Here is a 4,440-nt window from a genome sequence, read left to right as displayed (position 1 = left end):
GCCCATAATTGCTTTACGTTTGAATTCATTTTTTAAGGGTAAAATACAAAAAGCTCTCCTCAAGTTTTTGATAATAATAAAAACCTCCCCTCTAATTTACCTTTAGCAAAATCCTTCCTACTACTTATAAGAAAAGCGACAAAAACCTCCCATGCGTTAATGAATCTGACGGAAATCATCAAAAATTACATTTTTATCCTCATACAACACCTAAGCAATTTGCAAAATATCAATTTTACCCTTGTTCGCAAAAACTCACTATTCTCTTGAGAAAAACAGTCGAACCCTAACCCTAACTGTTGCAAGCAGACAATGATCAGAATATTTCACTTGCCAGAATATTTCGGCGACGATTCTTCACCGGACGACGGCCAGTTCTTGAAGTGATGGATGAATGAATTAACAGGTTCTTTTCAAGTGTTCCATAGCAGGTTCATTTTTTGAATCTATGCAGCATGTGTCTGTTCAGGTGTTCCATAACAGGTTCTATACATGGATTCTGTTGTTCTTGCAAATAATAGGGTCAGGTCCAACTGCTTTACCAGATGATGTAAATGAGATATGCCAGGTGTTGAGTGATTTCCATTGCATTCATCATGACCTTGAATCTGCACTTGAACGTTTCTCAGGCAAGATTTCTGCTAATTTGGTTGAACAGGTGTTGAAAAGGTGTAAAAATCTAGGGATTTCTGCTCACAGGTTCTTTCTCTGGGCCCGAAAATTGCCAGGTTTCAATCATAGCAGGGAAAGCTACCATATTCTAGTAGATATCCTTGGCTGCAGCAAGGAATTTCCTCTGGTATGGGTTTTTCTTTATGAGATGAAAGATATAGTGGGGATTATGAAATCAGGCCGAAAATTTTATGGGTTATCTTTCGGGCTTGTTGCAAAGCTGATTTACCCTTGGATGCCATTAGAGCTTATAAGAAAATTGATGATTTTGGTCCTAAACCAAGCATTTCTGGTTTGGATAAAGTAGAATGGATTTTCATTCCCAAGGGAGGAAATGGGAATGACCCATTCCGATTCTAAACCCCATTGTTATGAACAAAACGGATATTTAATTCTTAACTTTCAATTACATTTGGATCGAAGACCTCATTGATGATATGAATTCTTAAGATTCAAACATGGAGTTAATTGAGCAGATGGCCTATTTTTTTAATAAATAAAAATAGTTTATTAAAGAGAAAAAGAGAACGATTGCAACAGAGTACCTGAGGGAGGGACCTGGAACAGAAGCTACATAACGCAACTCAAAATAAAGACTGAAATCAACAAATAAACGTGAGATGAACTTATTAGAACAACCCAAAAAGATGGGCGTTGAAAAAACTGAGGAACAATGATAACAATTCTGTTTTCCTGAGCAATCTAGTTCCCAAACACAGAGCCCTCGCATCTGGGTACGCCAAACTCAAGAGAAACAGCCTCTGTCCAAGTGTGAAGCTATTTCGACACCCAACCTCTCCCTCCCCTACCTCTGCCTCTAGTTGCCTTTGCCTTTCTCAAATCCGCCCTCATTGAGACGTCTACGTAAAAATCTACCAATATCCTCAGTTTTCTGTTGCTAGGGGGCCCGAACTTGAGCTCATCATCCACTACTTCTTCAGATTAAGCCAATTAATGTCTTAAGGAAAGATGGGTTGGCAAAAGTGAAAGGAACCATTTTGAGTGTAGGAGGTGCCACCGTATAATATCTTTATGTGCAATGTGGACCCAAAGTTTGCCGTTTGATAACAACTAAGTGGTAGAATAAGAAACCAAGAACAGAGATGAAACAGCTTTACATTTTTTTCCCATGTGACCCTATAACAAGTTAAGTGACTCTGACCTAAATCCGACAAAAATTTTTGTCTTTGCAGTTCCCAAGTTTTGCTAGTGAAAGCCTTGCAATTGTGTGACCGAGAAATCCTTCTTCTAGGTTCACCATTCTTCTTTTTGGTTCATTCTCCAGTTGCCCTCTTCCTTTGTTTGTTCCTCACCCATTATTCAGGATAATAAAAAAATGCAAAGGGTATTTTAGTAAATAGATGAACACAATAACTTGTACAGGATTAAAATGGGTATTTTAAAAAAGTATCATCGATTTAACGGTTTCTATCAAATTCATTAAGGAAGGGAGATTTTTGTTGTTTTTTTTTTTTTTTTTGAAAGTAGAAGGGAGGACTTTGCTAAAGGTAAACTAGAGAAGAGGTTTTTATTATTGTCAGAAACTTGAGGGGAGGTTTTTGTATTTTACCTTTTTTTAATAGAAGAAAAAAAAAGATTTTAAAAAAAATATACTAAGGCTTGGGCTCGGGCCCATTGAAAATCTGACAAATTTCCAACCCAAGCATAGAGATACAGCTAAGATAGTTCAGGTCGAGGCGGGATTGCATGGGTTTGAAAATCTTTTTATTCATGTTATGCAATTTTGTCTTACATTTGTGCTTCATTATTCGATTTATAAAAAAGAATAAGATGAAAATATATACACATACCATTACATAATTTTTTTTTATAAGAGAGTACAAAATACAAATATGTAGAGTGTAAAATCTTAAATTTTGTGTTATTTTGTATGTATTTATACTATACATATTTGTATTTGTATTGATTCCAAACTGATTTTAAGCTCAATTTAGAAGGAATACAAATACAAATATACAAATATATATAGTACAAATACATGCAAAATAATACAAAATATCAGGCTTTACACTATATATTTATATTTGTACTCCTTCCAAACTGAGCATTAATAACAAATATGGCAGAAACAAAGCATCAAAGCCAAGTGTCCGAAAAGGGCCAATCATGGGGTTGTTACAGTCCTCTTTTTCAAAATATAAAGATGGGGAGTGGTTACATATGAATACATATTTTTCATATTTAAAAAACACATATGGATGTATTTGATTGCGGTGCAAACAAATTTACACTGATGCAAAATTATGTTTGTGCAATTGATTTGGATGCAAACTCTGGTGTATTTTTGTTTCAAATTTCACCTTATTTTGTTTGATCGCAATACAAGTGAAGTCAAATAAGGCCTGAAGCATAATAAAATAAAACCCAAAAGAAAATTAGGCTAGATTTTTCATTCTTTTCATTTGCACTCTCATGCATTTGTATCAGTGCAAATAAAATTGTACTACATCCAAATGCAGCTTATAGGTATATAGAATCTATATCTACGTTATTAGGGCTGTTCACAAATAAATTCAAATTGATCAAACCGACCAATCTGGCTCGATCCAATCCGATTTGGCCAATTTTTCTTCACCACCGGTTGGTTTTGGGTTGAAAAGATAGATAAACCAATAATTCAGTTCGGTTTCAGTACCAAAATCGAATCGAGTTATCTATAAATATATTCTCACTGAAATATTATAATATATATATATATATATATATATATATATATATATATATATATTCTGAAATACATAATTCAATTTTAAATATATTTTTAAAAAATCGACTTAAACTCATCAAGTCGGTTTTGCTTAATAGGATCGATTTTAGTTTAAATCTTTAAGTAACCCAACGAAATCGGGTCAGTTAAAAAAATAAAAAATAAACTAGTAAATCGATCAAACCCGACGCATAAACAGCCTTATACGTTACCACTAAATTGGTTATCAATTTTATGGGGTTCCACCAAGACACCAAAGAGACGTAGACATCATGTTTGGAAAAATTTGTAACTAAAGGGCGCCTTTGATAGTATTGCATCTGAATGGCGATTTGAAATGATTTTTCAGATCTGAAACCAAACACGCTGGCCCAGCACTAACGTGCTCTGTGCTCAGATGCGTCTTAGACGTGGGCTAAAGTAGAAAGTACCCAACATTTTTTTTGGAAAAAACAGATTATGCCCCCGTTTTAAACCCAAAACCAAAACATTAGTGTTCCTCTCTGCCGAGAAAGACGAACAGGATACCTTCGAAGCTCTGCTCCAGGTATGTCTCAAATCCACTTACTTTATCTGATCGTTTTGCTATTTCGTGGTTGCAAATGCAAACTCTCAGCATTGAAGCATTAGCAGAGGTGTGTCAGTGGTGCCTTTCTTCCAGCTTTTCTGATTCTTATTCGTCTGGGTTATTTCGATCACATGCAAGTTTCGCGAACCGTCGGTGGTGCTTCTCCAACTCTTCTTCACCTGGTTTTTTCCGATCACTGGCAAGTTTCTCAAATCGTCGGTGGTTCTTCAATATAGCTTTCTTCTGTTAGTTATATTTGTTTTAATGAATTTTTGTAACTTATTGATGATTGAATTCCTTGGCTTTTTTGAGGTTAAATTGTTTGGCAATTTCGAGAATGGTTGGGCTTGGGCGTTTTTCTAATGGAGTTGTAGATGCTCAAGGAGTTCTGTTTTTATTATCAGTATTATTATTTCCCTTGGTTTAGTGCTTATGGTGCTGAATAATGAATCTGGTGTCACTGTTTTTCATA

At 35.0% G+C, this 4,440-nt stretch overlaps 1 long non-coding RNA gene across 1 annotated transcript; it reads left to right on the top strand.

Moving 5' to 3' along the window:
* Window positions 1–3,724: 3,724 nt before the first annotated feature.
* LOC148849916 (uncharacterized) lies at window positions 3,725–4,440 on the top strand. Its single transcript, XR_016098818.1, has 2 exons — window positions 3,725–3,947; window positions 4,034–4,440. It is a non-coding gene; the product is annotated as an uncharacterized LOC148849916 (long non-coding RNA).

The sequence above is a fragment of the Nelumbo lutea genome, chromosome 5, assembly GCF_056320005.1.
Source record: "Nelumbo lutea isolate HS-2025 chromosome 5, American lotus-T2T, whole genome shotgun sequence".
Taxonomy (NCBI): domain Eukaryota; kingdom Viridiplantae; phylum Streptophyta; class Magnoliopsida; order Proteales; family Nelumbonaceae; genus Nelumbo; species Nelumbo lutea.
The sequence above is the reverse complement of the archived record's forward strand: the minus strand, read 5'-3'. Positions and strand labels throughout refer to the sequence as shown.